The sequence below is a fragment of the Schistocerca cancellata genome, chromosome 2 (genome assembly GCF_023864275.1).
Source record: "Schistocerca cancellata isolate TAMUIC-IGC-003103 chromosome 2, iqSchCanc2.1, whole genome shotgun sequence".
Lineage (NCBI taxonomy): Eukaryota > Metazoa > Arthropoda > Insecta > Orthoptera > Acrididae > Schistocerca > Schistocerca cancellata.
Window position 1 is genome coordinate 149,893,830 of NC_064627.1, and position 18,593 is coordinate 149,912,422.

General features: G+C 42.0%; 1 protein-coding gene across 2 annotated transcripts in view; it reads left to right on the forward strand.

Annotated features, from left to right (window-relative positions):
• LOC126161443 (neutral ceramidase-like) overlaps nucleotides 1–18,593 on the forward strand; it is a 516,902-nt gene that overhangs the window by 91,820 nt on the left and 406,489 nt on the right. For both annotated transcript variants that reach the window (XM_049917257.1, XM_049917259.1), the window contains exon 2: nucleotides 6,338–6,422. The gene's annotated coding sequence lies outside the window, so the exon portion shown is untranslated. The remainder of the gene's footprint in view (nucleotides 1–6,337; nucleotides 6,423–18,593) is intronic.

Consider the following 18,593-nt stretch of genomic DNA (forward strand, 5'->3'; position numbering starts at 1 on the left):
TTCAGGTTTTATTAAGCAAATCTAGATTTCGGCTAGTGTCTAGCCATTATCAATGATCACAGTATCAATGCATGTCCTAGGACGTCAGTCCCCTGTTCTTCGGGCTTCTTGACCGAACTGTGACAGAGGAGGGGATGACGTACTAGGACATGCATTGATACTGTGATCATTGATAATGGCTAGGCACTAGCCGAAAACTAGATTTGCTTAATAAAACCTGAAAGAAGACTGAATGCTGTGCTCCATCATTTTGAAAATCGTACCGCAGTCATTGAGTGCGTCTAGATTCCTAATGGAAGGTAACTTGAATAGTAATAATAATAGCGATAGTGGCAGATTTAAAACTTTTATTTCTGCTACCAGAATTTTGAAAGTTGCTGACGTTTAAAACTGTGAGTCGAACCGGGACTACCCGCTACAGAACCAAAAATACATGCTGGAAACAATCCCCTAGGCTATGGCTAATCCGTATCTATGTCACATTCTTCTTTCCAGACGTCCTCGTGCAGTTAGATTTACAGCAGAGTTTCTGTAAAATACGGAAAGTAGGAAAGATGTAAGGGCAGAAGTGATGGCTGGTTCTGAGTCGTGCCTGGTTAGCTCAGTCGGAGAGAGTATTGCACGAGTAAGGAAACGTTGTGGGTTCGTGTCCCAGATGCGCACACACTTTTTAAATCTGTCAGGGTGTTTCATAAGTATTACGTTTAAAGTGAAGTGTCTGACAAAATGAGAAGCACATGAAAAAGAAGCAAGGGAATCGAACAATATTTTTTATTGTACGATCCAGTAAACACATCTCCTTTCAATTTCCCTTCTTACAAGCGCGGTAACACCTCGCTAACATACGTGAACCATTCTCCGTCTTTCAGCAGGGCATCCACAAAGTATTCCCTGAGGTCCAACGTGAAGTGTGGAGGTGTAAACAGATCGTCGTGGGCACCAGGACGTTCTTACTAAAAACAAAGAACAGCCAAACCACTATTTCCATAATTTCTGTTAATATTATTACTATTTTAAATATAAAATTAATAATGTCATTCAAATCGTTAAAATATGCAAAATAAGCACTTTATTGTCCTTCTGTCTGACTGTTACAAAACCCTGTTTCTCAGGAACGGAAAGACGTATCAACTTGAAATTTATGTCACATTCTAAGGTCTACGGTCATTTGGCAGCGTAAAGCATCTGAGTTAATGCAGTCAAAAGATACGGCCATTTATGTCACATATTCTGATACACGCAAACTCATACAAACTTATAGCGTACTTCCCGCTCACTCAGAATCACGAAATTTGGCAAGCAGTAAGTTCTCACAGTAAAAGCAAAAGAAAACAATTCGGAAATTCTAAATTTGTAATTACATGATACGAAGAAAATATTTCTTTTGCCATTGTTATCCGACTTCAAATTTAAAACGTTCTCGAAAGTTTTGGACTTTCCGGTACCGGTATCTTGCCATTATCAATGTCGATAATAGGCAACCATCGTCTGTATTCTCTATTCCCAGGATGGATAAACTTTCTATGAACATAATTAGTTTTATACGGAACCCAAAAGTGCTAGTAATTCTCGGACATGGTCAGTTTTTCAATAAGGGGTGAAAAAAAAAGGTTGTTGACAAAGCGTTTGTTATCATATTAGGATTCAGCGCATTGAAAATGTTTTTCGTCATTAGCCTGTGTTATCGATCAATATTTCAGCGATGAATAATATAAAGCAAGTATCTCTGACTTACTAAAGGCGGTGTTTGCCAAGTTTTACAAAGCAGAAAGATAGAAGTTAGGTCTTACGTATGTGTTGAATCCTGCCTAGTCGTCAAGTGTGGGGTGTCTAGGGAACCTGCTTTCTCGGATCGCTAGACAAACAGTTCAAATAAACCGTATTAATGAGTTTTATTACGAAAAGTATTAACTCTGAATATTACACAGATGTGTCGAAGCAAAGGGCGACAGACAAAATAACCGAGTTTCTTCAGTATAGACAATGCTAAATAGTACAAGCGAAATGACTAGTCTTGAAGCTATTGTAGAACTGGACCGCGACCAGACGGCTCGGCGTTTATGTCCTCTTCGCATAGAGGCCTCTGATGTTTCGTTGTCGTCCTGGAGAGGGGTCGGTCAGCGTGCAATTGGCTGACGTCTTCTTCACAGCCCTCTCCGCTCGTTCCCGACTGGCGTGCCGGCGCTTGCATTTACGCCCTAACAGTATCATTGTTTTGAAATCGAAAGCAGTAAGGGAGTCAAAAGGGTCAGATTTTCACTTCTAACCGAAAACGATCTAACTGCAGATCGGCAATGAGGATAATGGAGATCCAATCAGCCGTGCCTTCGTTAAAGCAACCACACCAATATTCACTTGAAGAGGTTCTGGAAAAAAACTATAAATTTGGGTCAGCGTTCTGAGGGACTTGGACCCTGGTCCTCGCTGTCAGGGTAATTACTGCGCCTAGCTGGACGGTGTTGTGAAGCCGGAAACAGAGGTGGGCAGGCCATAATGGCAAGCGAGCTGACCAGTGTCGGTATAAGGAAATTGTATGGCGTTTTCCTCGTGATTAGAAATGACTCTTGACGATTGGCTTGAAGAACGATGGGTACAGGACACGAGGAGAGCTGACGATCAAGTTGTGTGTGTGAGAAATCTGAAAGATAAACAATGAATTTTGTTGCAGTATCCTTAGCTATAGCGGCTTCGACGTGTCAGTCATTGTCAAAAAGTTAAGCGTTTGATGCATTACATATAGATATGCAAAGATACTCCATTGTTTACGAAATACATCGCTGATTACACTTCCGGCCTGACTGCACCATGGAGAGAGAAACTGTCAGTTGTTTGCCGCGCGGAGTGGCCGAGCGGTTCTAAGCGCTACAGTCTGGAACCGCGCGAGCGCTACGGTAGCAGGTTCGAATCCTGCCTCGGGCATGGATGTGTGTGATGTCCTTAGGTTAGTTAGGTTTAATTAGTTGTAAGTTCTAGGGGACTGATGACCTCAGCAGTTAAGTCCCATAGTGCTCAGAGCCATTTTTTTTTTGTCAGTTGTTTGTCCTTGTAAATTACATTGTCTGATAAGCCAACGATGAAAAAAGATTTTTTTTTTAAATGAAAGTGGCTTCCTCTTGAACTTTTTATTTCGCTCAATCGTAATATGACAACAGATAAATCCATATTGTCCACTAATTTTTTACCAATTGGCACTTAATAGTTTGAAAACGAGTTTTAGCTAATTTAATTTTCGATAAAAATCATTACAGTGCTATTACAATAATAATCATAATAATAATCAAAATAATAATCAGTTTTCAATGGAACTGATATCGTGAAACTGCGACTGTGTGAAAATGCATGTTAATTCTTGAAATAAAAACAGCAACAAGACACCGTTAATCATGCTGTTTATTAGCGTCGTTACCGGTTTCAAACCGACAGGTGCATCTTCAGACCTTTGAACTTAACATTATGATTGACGTACATGTGATGTCCACTGATTGTGGTGAAAGTTCCTTTTGGTGGTTGTGCCCTACATCAAAAACCGATTCAAGAAAAAAGATGGACATTTTTTTGGGAAGCCACGCAATACTGAATTATAATAACATAACCCACTTCTTAAGGTAAGAACTGAAATAGTTTTGTGTTATTTACAGCGAAAATCTTACGTCTTTTTATTGCACTCTTTACTGCATATTTCACGGAATTCCAGACAAGACTTAACAGTTTCTGAACTTTGAAAACACGGATAGTGTAGAGTACTACACACGCGCCAAAGTATTTCGACCGTACTGATCCTTATATACAACGATAGCGATTTACAAGGGCAGAATTGCACCAAACAAATTTCATGTGCCGTTTCACTTAACAATTGTATGAAGTTTAAATTTCTGTGGCAGTGGTTGCAGTGTTGAGTGTACTGTACATCGTAACTGCTATGACAAACTCTTTTTACCTTCTGTGATTTTTTTTTAAATTCTATTTGCACCACTACTTATTAAGTTAGCCGTAAAGAAACAGTTTGTGAAAGCCTCACCTAAAGATGGAGAATGTTGAAAGCATCTCTGCGAGAAATTTTCTCGCGAGTCAGAAGCGAAACTGAAAGAAGGCATGTTTGTTGAAACGGATATTCGAAAAATTGTATTCGATTTCAAATTTAAATGAAGCCTGTCGCAGAGACGATGATTGGGGTATCATGCAAGAACTTTGTTACTACGTTCTTAAGTGGCAATAAGGGATCCATATTATACTTGTGTTGCAGCCAACAAGGTGGTAAAGTTTGTCATGCTGTTCGACGAGTTACAGGATTCACTTTCTGAATAGTTATCTTGTACCTTTACCTGATAATTTGGGTGATATCAGCGAGGAGCGAAGAGAGTGCTTTCATCAAGACATCAAGAAGACAGAAAGATGGTATCAGCTTTTCCTCGGCCTATGAGCAGCAACTTAGGGCTTGCAGTTTAACTTCTTTGGAAATGAAACAAACGCAGGTTGTCGCAATGAAGATTCTGCGATACGTAGCGGGTTGTAAACTGCTAGACCCCAAAAGAAGGCATACTGCAGCGATTGTGAGTCCGGAGCATCACTAATGAACTAATGGAGTTCTGGAGCAGGTTACAGCACCTGCAGCGCACGCTTGAATGTAGGAAAGCACAGAGAGCTGGGCAATAAAACCAGCAGAGCAACCAAAAAGGGACGGACAAGGGAGAAATATCTTCCATCACGCTCCACTCCTGCTTATGTTGTTCGTGGACCGTAAACGAAAAGTAAATACCTTTCATGAAGAAGTCGTACGATGTGCAGGGTACTCCTTATGCACTCTAACATCGAACCAGCTGACTCAGGAGCTTTCCTCTGTAACGATATGATCAGTTATTGACTGCAAATTTCTTCGTGCGTTTTGTGGGACAAAGACCATTTTTAAATCAAACTGGTCACACACCTACATTAATCTGACTTCATTGTCATTTCTGAATCCTTCGCAGAAGACCGAACTACGTTATTTACCTTTTTGCTACAAATATTACCACTGAAATTGCCCACGGGGACCACATCCTTTTTACTCCACTTTGTAAAAGCGGGATCGTCAGTCTGTGTAGAGACGCATCTTGTTTGTGCGCAGTAATGGATTTTTAAAACACAGTGCACCTAAGAAGAAACATTAAAAGGTGTACAACGCATGTAGATGACATTACTAAAACGGGTGATGTAGATTTTCAAGGTGACCGCTGTGGTATGGATGATGGTGGTGCTTCTGTAGATCAGCTGAAGGATGATGTCTGGTGGCTTGATGAATAGCTCTAGATAGACGAGTAAGTGGAGTGGGCCCAATAGTGGTAAAAGAGGAAGTGGGACGAAATGGAGGAGCACATATAGAGACTTGGAGAAATTTGTCATATTTTAATACTAAGGTTCGGGTAATAGGACCGAAACTGCCAGAGATTGTGATAGGGATTTGCTCCAGAAGACTTGTAGACGCTGCACGTGGTAGTCCAGGAATAAAATCAAGCTGCGGTTGTGCGATTCGCTTATGAATTGCAGAAGCAGAGTTTGTAACTGATCGCACGAATCCGTGAAATCTGTTGGCAATGTTTATGGTTCTTTCGTGTTGTTACTCTTATACATGATGGTTTTGGTAACAATTTTCACCTAATTTGCAATTATTTTATTTCTCATTTTTAATAATAATCGTTGCCGAAACTTTTTTTTTTTTTTTGAGGTACAGGAATTTGAAGGAAATATACTCCTGCCTTTCACTCAGTTTGATCAGTTTGTTTGTTTTGCTGTCTCCTCATTCTCGATACATTTGGCACTCATGTTATTGTTTTCCTACCTCTAATCATAGTGATATACTCACATTTATAAGAAATTGTGTGTGAGCATCTGTTCTTTTTCAGTTGTTGAAAGTACACAAAGTCATCAGTTCACCCACCAGCGTCAAAGTCTATTTTTACTTTCAGCCAGTGAACATACTTGAAACAGACTATCTTGCACATATAATATTTTGTCCTACAGATTTCATCCAGTCTTTGTTACAGGACATTTCAATCAAATAGCACAAATGTAATACTCAGATTCGAAGATGGTTCAGATAAGATACATTGCTGTTTACTCCACCTTTATCTCACTTCACTGATTTAACAAGTTTTCTCAAGGCTGCTGATAACTGAAGATAATTTCGGAGAAATTGAATCGCTTTTCCTAAGACATTATTCAGCTCGATATGCTGACCTTGTCGCATGTGAAATAAAATACGCAGTGAATAATAGACCACAGGCTTGAAAAGATTATAACATTTTTTTTTTCATTTGGACACTGCATTCAATATTTTCAGTTTTCGTTGTTACTGTTGCAGGCACCACAACGTTCAGCACCAACCACCAGAGCGCCGCCAGTTTGTGGGTGAATACTAGAAGACTACAAACTTAAAACTATTCTCTGTGAGTACGGATTTTATTTTAGATTGTAAAGTGTCTGTAGTGTCCTTGCAACTTATAGAATTATGATAAGTATTTGGCTAAAAGTAAACAAAATTTTGGAGTACGTTTGGGTACGAAGACTGTTAGGGCGAGGTCGGGTAAGAGTACGCGTCTGGTAAGAGTTCGCAGAATCGTTTTCTCTGGATTGGCGACTCTGACCGACAACAAAAAACTGCATTCAGCTTTGGTTCTGAAGCGACGCCATCATGTGTAATCTTGAAGAGCTCTGCCAGATTTTGAAACGATAATTAAATCAATGCCGTAAGCTGTCGGCAGGCGTTGATATACATCAACGGGGACAGTTGAAAATGTGTGCACCGACCGGGACTCGAACCCTGGATCTCCTGCTTACATTGCAGCCGCTCTATCCACCCGAGCCACCGAGGGCACATAGGATAGTGCGACTGCAGGGATTTATCCCTTGCAAGTTCCCCGTGAGACCCACATTACCTACTTAATGTCCACACACTACATTCGTAGTGCCCCTGCCCATTACACTCATTACTCGCGGCAGACAATCTTACCGGGCAATGCGTGTGCATCCGCACAGAAGAAGAAGGTCATTGGCCGGTTAGCCTTAACTATATGAAGATGGTATGTGTTCTTTCTGGCATGTCCGAAAGAACAGATACCATCTTCATATACCGTCAGATTTTGGTTGTAGCAGGTAAATATAGGTTTTTGTTTCAAGTAATGTAATCTTTAAGCTGTACATAGTAAGCAAAAAGCACTGTTTAGGTATGCAGTAGAAAATAAAATTATTTGCCAAAAAAAATCACCCTTATGCGAAGAACAAACCACGGCATGACAAACAGCGGAACCAAGGAATGACTGCCATTTGTGTCATTTTTTTGAACTGTGTGGCGCATGGGTTAAGTGTACGCTGTAAGATAGCGGGAAAATCTACACGCGTACTCTTAGTTTCTAACGGTCAGAAATGTAAGAAGAACCATTAGGCGGACAGATGTGAGTGTTTTGTTTCGAGCTGCACATTCTACAATAGATGCAATTCAAACAGCTGAGGAAACCTTCGAGTCGACTGGTATATTGCCATTCAATCCGGATGGCTTCACGGCATATGACTTTGCTCCATCAGAAATCACAGAGAGAGCCAAACTTCCGACAGTTGAAGAAGGCAGATGAGTTCGGCACAAACCCACAAACAAATGCGGCTCCTGAGTAACAGATGATTTGTCTGTGCGTTACCAGAAAAAATCAAGAACGTGATACAAATGAAGTACAGAGCTGATGTACGAACACGTGTACGTCTGTTCAGTATTTTTCCACTGCCAAAATATGATCGACCCACAACAAAGAATAAAATGGCAAAAGATCCGAGATTTTTGTCTAGATTTCCGTTCAAAAAGCTATTGTTTGACAATCAAGATAAACGAAACAAAATCAAGAAGAAAGAAAATACCAGTACCAAGAACGCAGAATCGCTTTGGTTAACCGAGCCATCATCTTCAGGAACAACGAAGTCCAAATCTAAGGAGGGACTTGATGTTTTGAATTGGCCAGCCTGTGTTGAAGTCTACGAGAAGCCTACCGCGGATGACTGGATTCAGTGTGATAACTGCTCTCAATGGTGGCATGAAGAATGCACACTTTTTGAAGGACAAGGTGAATTTCCTTGTGATTCGTGTTAGTGAGTACTCTTTGACTACTTAACAGGATATGTGACAAAACGTACGAACGAGTAGTGTCTTACATTTTTTGACTTTTCCGTTTGTGTTCACAGATAGCAGCTGTACGTGATTTATGTTGTTCCCAAATAAACCAGCAATAATTAATTATTGCTGGCTTATTTGGGAACAACATAAATCATTAATTATTATATAATGGTAAGACAGAGATTTAGGAACCAGGTTTTAAATTGTAAGACATTTACAGGGGCAGATGTGGACTCTGACCACAATCTATTGGTTATGACCTGTAGATTAAAACTGAAGAAACTGCAAAAAGGTGGGAATTTAAGGAGATGGGACCTGGATAAACTGAAAGAACCAGAGGTTGCTCAGAGTTTCAGGGAGAGCATAAGGGAACAATTGACAGGAATGGGGGAAAGGAATACAGTAGAAGAAGAATGGGTAGCTTTGAGGGATGAAGTAGTGAAGGGAGCAGAGGATCAAGTAGGTAAAAAGACGAGGGCTAGTAGAAATCCTTGGGTAACAGAAGAAATATTGAATTTAATTGATGAAAGGAGAAAATATAAAAATGCAGTAAATGAAGCAGGCAAAAAGGAATACAAACGTCTCAAAAATGAGATCGACAGGAAGTGCAAAATGGCTAAGCAAGGATGGCTAGAGGACAAATGTAAGGATGTAGAGGCTTATCTCACTAGGGGTAAGATAGATACTGCCTACAGGAAAACCAAAGAGACCTTTGGAGAAAAGAGAACCACTTGTATGAACATCAAGAGCTCAGATGGAAACCCGGTTCTAAGCAAAGAAGGGAAAGCAGAAAGCTGGAAGGAGTATATAGAGGGGCTATACAAGGGCGATGCACTTGAGGACAATATTATGGAAATGGAAGAGGATGTAGATGAAGATGAAATGGGAGATACGATACTGCGTGAAGAGTTTGACAGAGCACTGAAAGACCTGAGTCGAAACAAGGCCCCTGGAGTAGACAACATTCCATTGGAACTACTGACAGCCTTGGGAGAGCCAGTCCTGACAAAACTCTACCATCTGGTGAGCAAGATGTATGAAATAGGCGAAATACCCTCAGACTTCAAGAAGAATATAATAATTCCAATCCCAAAGAAAGCAGGTGTGGACAGATGTGAAAATTACCGAACAATGAGTTTAATAAGCCACAGTTGCAAAGTACTAACACGAATTCTTTACAGACGAATGGAAAAACTAGTAGAAGCCGATCTCGGGGAAGATCAGTTTGGATTCCGTAGAAATACTGGAACACGTGAGGCAATACTGACCTTACGACTTATCTTAGAAGAAAGATTAAGGAAAGGCAAACCTACGTTTCTAGCATTTGTAGACTTAGAGAAAGCTTTTGACAATGTTGACTGGAATATTCTCTTTAAAATTCTAAAGGTGGCAGGGGTAAAATACAGGGAGCGAAAGGCTATTTACAATTTGTACAGAAACCAGATGGCAGTTATAAGAGTCGAGGGACATGGAAGGGAAGCAGTGGTTGGGAAGGGAGTAAGATAGGGTTGTAGCCTATCCCCGATATTATTCAATCTGTATATTGAGCAAGCAGTAAAGGAATCAAAAGAAAAATTTGGAGTAGGTATTAAAATCCATGGAGAGGAAATAAAAACTTTGAGGTTCGCCGATGACATTGTAATTCTGTCAGAGACAGCAAAGGACTTGGAAGAGCAGTTGAACGGAATGGATGGTGTCTTGAAGGGAGGATATAAGATGAACATAAACAAAAGCAAAACGAGGATATGGAATGTAGTCAAACTAAGTCGGGTGATGCTGAGGGTATTAGATTAGGAAATGAGACACTTAAAGTAGTAAAGGAGTTTTGCTATTTGGGGAGCAAAATAACTGATGATGGTCGAAGTAGAGAGGATATAAAATGTAGACTGGCAATGGCAAGAAAAGCGTTTCTGAAGAAGAGAAATTTGTTAACATCGAGTATAGATTTAAGTGTCAGGAAGTCATTTCTGAAAGTATTTGTATGGAGTGTAGCCACGTATGGAAGTGAAACATGGACGGTAAATAGTTTGGACAAGAAGAGAATAGAAGCTTTCGAAATGTGGTGCTACAGAAGAATGCTGAAGATTAGATGGGTAGATCACATAACTAATGAGGAAGTATTGAATAGGATTGGGGAGAAGAGAAGTTTGTGGCACAACTTGACCAGAAGAAGGGATCGGTTGGTAGGACATGTTCTGAGGCATCAAGGGATCACCAATTTAGTATTGGAGGGCAGCGTGGAGGGTAAAAATCGTAGGGGGAGACCAAGAGATGAATACACTAAGCAGATTCAGAAGGATGTAGGATGCAGTAGGTACTGGGAGATGAAGAAGCTTGCACAGGATAGGGAAGCATGGAGAGCTGCATCAAACCAGTCTCAGGACTGAAGACCACAACAACAACAACATAATTAATTATGAGAAAAGATTGTTTTAACCTTCTCATCTACTAGATATGAGCGGTTAAGTACTAAGTGCATACTCTTACCCGACTTTCCCCTACTTACATTTTACGCATACTTTAAAACGTGGAATGAAATACTTAACTGCTGCAAACTAACTATGAGAATTGTCTAGAAAAGCTAAGTCGGTGATAATTAGAGAAACATGTTTAAATAACCGGAAATTGTCCATGTCGCAGAAGAAACTGGTGATGATTGTTTGTAGGGCACTCAACTGCTCGGTCATCAGCGCCAGTACAAAGTCCAAACTTTCACAGAGTCCATGTTTTTTACATTACAATCTAACCACTGTCGAATGATGGTGATGATGAAATGATGTGGACGACACAAACACCCAGTCCCCGCGCAGAGAAAATCCCTGACCCGGCCGGAAGTCGAACCGGTGACCCCGTGATCCAAAGGCAGCAACGCTAGCCACTAGACGAGGAGCTGCGGACAGAAAATGGAGAGAAATTGTACCTCACTATTACTGTCTGACCAAAAGTGTCCCGGCGAATATTAGTGGGCATTAATATGGTGCGTGTTCCCCCTTCGCCTTTATGACGGGTTGAACTCTGTTGGGAGCACTTTCAATGAGATGTTCTGAATGTCTGTGCAGAATGGCAGCCCATTCCTGCTCGAGATGTGAAACCAGAGAATGTGGTAATGTTGGACGCTAGGGTCTGGAGCGAATTCGACGTGCTAACTAATCCCAAAGGTATTTCATTTGGTTCAGGCCGTAACTCCGTGCAGAATAGTCTGTTTCAGAAATGGTATTGTCCAAAAACGTTGGTTCGTACATGCTGCTTTATGGCAGGGTGCATTTTCATGGTGACAGAAACAACTATCGTCTTTGAGCTCTTGCTCTGCTGCGAGCACTACAAAAGGCTGTAAGACGTGTTGATATCCTTCCGCGTTTAGCTTTCTTTAAACCGTGACAAGGGATCACACCTTAACCACGATAAACGTCCCCATACCGTAACACCACCTCCTCCGTACCTCACTGTTGACTCTACACATAATGAAAGGTAATGTTCTCCGGACATTCGCCACACTCATACGGCAGGACAGCGGGTGAGGGGAGCGTTAAGGTGCTGGTAGAAACAAACAATTAACAACGCAACAACGGACATTTATTTTGCTGTCAACACAATGTTCACAACGCACAGTTTGCCAAATACCAATCAGCACTTTCAGACAAGTTAAATGTTAACAAATTATAATTTCAAAACAAATTCAGAAGGTTTCTATGCTTTGATGAACAGGAGAACAGTCTAGAACAGAAATCAAGATCTACAAACAGATTGTCTCGAGGATATAAGTTCAGTGATAACAGAAAACTGAGTTTACCTGGAATCCTAATTGGTTCAAATGGCTCTGAGCACTATGCGACTTAACTTCTGAGGTCATCAGTCGCCTAGAACTTAGAACTAATTAAACCTAACTAACCTAAGGACATCACACACATCCATGCCCGAGGCAGGATTCGAACCTGTGACCGTAGCAGTCCCGCGGTTCCGGACTGAGCGCCTAGAACCGCGAGACCACCGCGGCCGGCGGAATCCTAATTCCTCAACCAACCTCAAGGTAAAGGAACAACCTCCAAAATAATACAAAAAACTGAAGAGCGGCCTCACGGCACAGTACACAGCACAGCCACTGTATCTCACAATAACGATCCGTATACCTACATTCACTGACAAAGCTGAGCATTACATGCAGCAAAACACTTTGTTTTAATTACCATCATGGAGACAGAATATATCAATACACAAGACCATCAAAGAACTAAATAACTATAGGTGTTTAGCATTGCGTCACAACAGTGTAATTTTCTCTGTGGCACTGATTAGTACATGACAGCTCAGTTATTAAAAATTAATACTTTTGATTGAACTGGAATGCTCTATTATATCAGGGTAACACTGTTTTGAAAAACAGTAAAATTACCAAGTCCGATTGGTCACAAATTCCGGAATTGCATTTGCACAGGTTCAGAGTTCGAATTACATTTATATTTAAAAAAAGAAAAAAGAAAAAAAGCAAGATTACCAACTCAGAATTATACATATAACCTAATACATGTGTCTCGAGCAGACTGGCAGAACTCATTTAAATGAGTTACCATAGCGGAATCAATTACTTGTAACGCAAGTCACGCCAACAGTTAACAGATTTCAGAAAACTTTTCTTTAACTAGTTCTTAGCCCTCATGTCCGTAGCTCGCGGTCTTGCGGTAGCATTCGCGCTTCCCGCGCATGGGGTCTCGTGTTCGATTCCCGGCGGGGTCAGGGATTTTCCGCGCCTCGAGATGACTGGGTGTTGTTGAGTCTTCTTCATCATCATCATTCATCCCCATTACGGTCGGAGGAGGGCAATGGCAAACCACCTCCAAGAGGGCGTTGCCTAGTTGGCGGTGCTGGTCTCCCGCATCGTTCCCTACGCTCCTCGGACTATGGGACCTCATTTCGTTCATTCATTAGCCCTCATGCACAGTAAAACAGAACGGCTCCAGTGGCTCGTACTGGTACGAAAAATAAAACCACATGGAACACTCACTTATGCTAAGGCCATCAATGACCTATTTGTGTGACACCAAAACTAATACTAGCAGTAACGCAGATTATCACATTAACTCGAGCCAAAAGGATCTCATGGCCAGAATCATAAAGCCGGCATTGAAGCGTTCACTGTAAATTGCTTTAAGTACACATAAATGACAGTATATAGTAAACAAGGACAGTCAAAATTAATCGTCTTTTCCAATATGATATAATGGGCGCCTTTCAATACACAGACACATTAAGTAGCAACTATAAGCCTTAATTGTTGCCAGGAGCATGAAACGCATCCAGCCACCACAGTAGATTGGACATTATCTTTAGGACTGTATGAATAAGCGTCACCTGGAACTTACGACAACCGTCAGTACAAAACACTTCAGTACCACTGGTCACAAGAGGCTGCATTCCGTTTTAAGCCGAAAGTTAGCTTAACTGAAGTATAATGTAATTATGTGATAAGAGTCATGGATTACCGATATTTACCCATACAGATGACGCAAATATCGCGTACACGAGGTATGAAACAGCAGTACATTGGAGGAGCTGTCATTTATACTCAAGCAAGTTTTTTGAAAAGGTTTCCGAGGTGATTGTGGTCGCACGGCGGGAATTAAGAGACTGTGAACGCGGAGTAGTTATTGGAGCTAGACGTATTAAGACATTCCATTTCTGAAATTGCTAGAGTACTCAATATTCCACGATCCTCAGAGGTCAAGAGTATGCCGAGAACACTAAATTTCCGTCATTACCTCCCATCACGGACAACGCAGTGGCCGACGTCCTTCACTTAACGAGAGAGAGTAGCAACGTGTGTGTAGGTCAGTGCTAAAAGACAAGCAACACTGCGTGAAATAACTTCAGAAATCAACGTGGTACGTACGACGAACGTATCCGTTAGGGCAGTGCGGCGAAATGTGGCGTTAACTGACCATGACATTAGACCGACACGAGCGCCTCTGCTAACATATATGATATAACGGGCGCCTTTCAATACACAGACACATTAAGTAGCAACTATAAGCCTTAATTGTTGCCATGAGCATGAAACGCATCCAGCCACCACAGTAGATTGGACATCGCCTGCAGCGCCTCTGCTGGGCTCGTGACCATAGCAGTTTGACCCTCACCGACTGGAAAACCGTGGCCTGGTCAGATGAGTCAAAATTTCAGTTGTAAGAGCTGATGATGGGGTTTGAGTGTGGCGCAGACCCCACGAATCCATAGACACAAGTTGTCAACAACGCACTGTGCAAGCAGGTGGTTGCTCCATAATGTTGTGGGCTGTGTTTACGTGTAAAGGAATGGGTCCTCTGGTCCAACCGAACCGATCATTGAGTGGAAATGGTTATGTTCGGCTACTTGGAGACCATTTGCAGCCATTCATGAACTTTATGTCCCCAAGCGACAATAGAAGTTTTATGGATGACAATGCGGTACGTCACTGGGTCACGATTGTTTGCGACTGGCTTTAAGAACATTCTGGACAGTTAGTGCGAATGATTTTCCCTCCTAGATCGCCCGTCATGAATTCCATCGAATATCAGTGGGAGGTAATCTAGAGGGCAGTTCGTTCAAAAAAATACTGGCTCATTATTTCTGCGGGGGACTTCCAACAACATACTGAGTCCATGCCACGTCGAGTTGCTGCACAGTACCGGGAAAAATGGGGTTCGACACAATATTAGGAGGTATCCCATGACCCTTGTCACCTCAGTGTAATGTTCCTCAGCTGATCAACACAATGGCTGTGCTGCACCTGACCTCAAAACAGACTTAGGCTAGGCAGCACTAGGTCAGATTTTGCTGCCTTCAACATCCAGCGACAAAATGCCTCAGCGATTCTTAATTCTGCATGCGAACAGGAACGACGAACTAGCCAAGCACGATCACCGGGAAGCAAGGCCAACAACACGTATCACTGCAGCCTGGTACACAAATCTCAGCCACGACTGCTAACTTCCCCGTGGCCCTTTCTCTCTCTCTGCCTCTTTCTGTACCTCTCCACGGTCTTCCGGGAGACCATGCCACAAGTAAACATCTCCAGCCCCGCTGCTCTCGACGGCGCTCACCGCTCCCGAGCCGGACGCCAAAGACCTTCCTCACTACGGATATATCGATACTAATTAAACCATCGATGTACCCGCTGTACAATACAGCAACACTTCCATCGGATGGCGACAAGGTATGTGTCGTTCATCATTCTAAAACACTCGTTTCGTACTTTTGTTCAGTGAAAAATATACAAGCCAATCTGGAGCCACAAAAACTATTGAATTTTGAAGAAGAGAGGGAAGCTATAATTTGCGGAACTGATACCAGTTGTGTAATTCAAACAACGATAATCGTTCAGTTGGACGCACAGCATATGTAGCGTAACACACAATATTTGAGAAGGGTGGGCTTCGTCCACTGACCAACTACCACAGCGGTGCTAGGAAGCATACTGGCTTCTCTCAGTGCACTGTTGGAAGCTAGGACGTGGCGGTCAGTCTTTAGCTGCAGTATGATATGTGTACCCATGACTGGACTTCGGAACGAGGAGGTAGGATTTTGGGTGAGGGGCGGAAGAAATCTCCCACCACTCCCTCCACTAAATCTAGGTTGCCGCCAGCCCTACTTTTAACTTATTACAGATATCAACGATTTTAATAACAGCAATAATAATAAAATGTATAAATGCTGTATTTTAACCACAATAAAATGCCTAAAACGTTTTACCATAATAACAACAACAAGAATAATAATTACCTGTAGATCGTTCACGACGTTCATATACATCTACATCCACAACACTGAAATTCACAATTATGTGCCTGGCAGATCTTTCTCTACCCTTCCAGTCTTGAACGGCGCGCGGGGAAATCGAGCACTTGAAAGTTTCTGCGCGAGCTCAGATTTTTCTCATTTTATCGTGATAATCATTTCTCCCTACGTAGGTTGGCGCCAACGGGACATTTTCGCGATAGGACGAAAAAGTGCCTGACTGAAATTTCACGAGAAGATCCTGCCGCAACGAAAAACGCCTGTGTTTTAATGATTGCCATCCCAGTTCACGTATCATGTCTGTGGCACTATCTCCCCTATTTCACGACAATACGAAATGAGCTGCCCTTCTCCGAAATTTTTCGATATGCTCTGTCAGTCCATTCTGATGCGAATCCCACACCGCACAGTAGTATTCCAGAAAAGGGCGGACAAGCGTGGTGTAAGGACTCTCTTCAGGGGACTTGTTGAAGTTCCTGAGTGTTTTGCTAATAAATCGCAGTCTCCTGTTTGCCTTCCGCTAGCATTATCTACGCGATCTTCCAACGTAAGTGGTACGTAATTGCAATCCTTAAGTATTTAGTTGAATTCACGGCCTCTGGATTCATGTGATTTGTCGTGTAACGGAAATTTAGCGAATTTTATTTAGTGGTCAGGAACCACGTTGTTGCTACGGTCGCAGGTTCGAATCCCGCCTCGGGCATGGATATGTGTAATGTCCTTAGGTTAGTTAGGTTTAAGTAGTTCTAAGTCTAGCAGACTGATTACCTCAGAAGTTAAGTCCGATACTGCTTAGAGCCATCTGAATCTAATTAGTGGTCATGTGGACGACTTCGCACTTCTAATTATTCAGATTTTTCGCACCATACAGATATCTTGTCTTAATCATTTTGCAATTGGGTTTGGTCATCTCACGACTTTGTAAGACGATAATGACTGCATCATCTGCGAAGAATCTAAGAGCGCTGTTCAGATTGTCTCCTATGTCGTTTAGATAGGTCAGGAAGAGGAGAGAACCTATAACACTTCCCTGGGGAACACCAGATAATACTTCTTTTTTACTCGGTCAGTTACTACGAAGTTTGACCTTTCTGACCATAAACCATGAATCCAGTCACGCAACTGAGGCGATATTCCATAGGCACACAATTTGATGAGAAGAAGCTTGTGAGGAACGGTGTCGAAAGCCTTCTGGAAATCTAAAAATGCGGAATCAATTTGACACCCCTATCGATAGCGCTTATTACTTCGTGGTACGCTATTTCAGGTTTACGTATTCGTTCCTTAAGTGCTTCATAGTCGAGTTCCTTTTTCATAATGATATCATCCAAGTACCTCAATTTGTCTGATACGCTGATGTCTTCATATTTCGTCCTCAGTTTTGAAGGGGCATCTTTGATGGTATTTATTATTCCGTCGTTTTTTTCCTCAAAGTGATATCTAAAACAAAAAATGCCTTTCAAAAAACATTAAGATACGTCAGTATGAAAGGGATTTGAAGGCAGTAGTTACGTCTGAAGCCGAGTTCCTGTCCCAAAAAATGCAAATGACGGCCACCGCGAAGAACTGGAGAAAATAGAGCGCAGAATCAGTACGAAAGTCGTGGGATCCAATTACAAGAATAGCATCCACCAAAAATGATCCAAAAAGGAAGTCTAGGCAAAATAGAAAAAAATTACAGACACATTCCAGAAAAAACGCGTACGATTTTACGGTCATCTCAAAGGAAAGGACGGTAATGGTTGACCAAGAAGCTCTTTTTTTTATTATTCAAACCCTCCAAAACCACATTGCCCTAGTTGAGAAACGAATGAAACACAAAGGTGCTGCGTCAGGGATATCTTCCGTAAGAAGATAGTGACGAACGAGCTACACCGAGAGAGCAGCGTGGTTCTCCTTGGACGGAATCTGGGGATCGAGGGAAGGCATGTCGTCTGTGAAATTTAACAGGGCTTAATGCGGTCCTGGATGGCCCAAGTGAAATAACAAGAATGATATCACATTGTTACATCAGGGCTTAGTATATCGCTTTAGCACAGAGGTGGTCAGCCGGGCGCCCTTTTGGCGTAGCCCGGTGCAGCCAGGCAGACGTGACGTGACGTAACTGCGGTCAGCTCACCAGCTCGCACACGTCACAGCGTAGCGGGACCACGTGGGAGGGAGAGCGGCCGGACGCAGCCACGCGGTGGAACGTTGCGCGGGCCTACTGCGGCTGGAGGTCTGAATCCTCTCTCGGGCGTGTGTTTGTGACGTTCTACGTTACATTAGATTAGGCACATTCTGGACATACAACACAACCTTGCGGTGATTAGGATTCATCGGCAGCAGGTTAAATGTACCGTAATACTATTTTATTACTTACAATATACAGAGTGTAAATTTTAAGTCGACAAACCATAATAACTCGGAAAATAAGCTTCACGAATCCAAAGTTGATTATTTTCGAGGGGGACATCTGCTAGTGCTAAAATTAGCCCGCCACCCCAGCCCCCTGGTGGTGGGGCGGGAGGCAACTTTAAAATTTCAAATGGGAACCTCCATTTTCTATTGCAGAATCAGATTCTACATAAAAAACTACGTACATTCTGTCTTAAACATTTGTTTTGAGTTTTTGTAGTTGGCTCTGTAATTCAAGAAAATCCATGTTCTCATTTTTGCGTAGAAAATGGTTACGGATAAACAAAAAGCATTT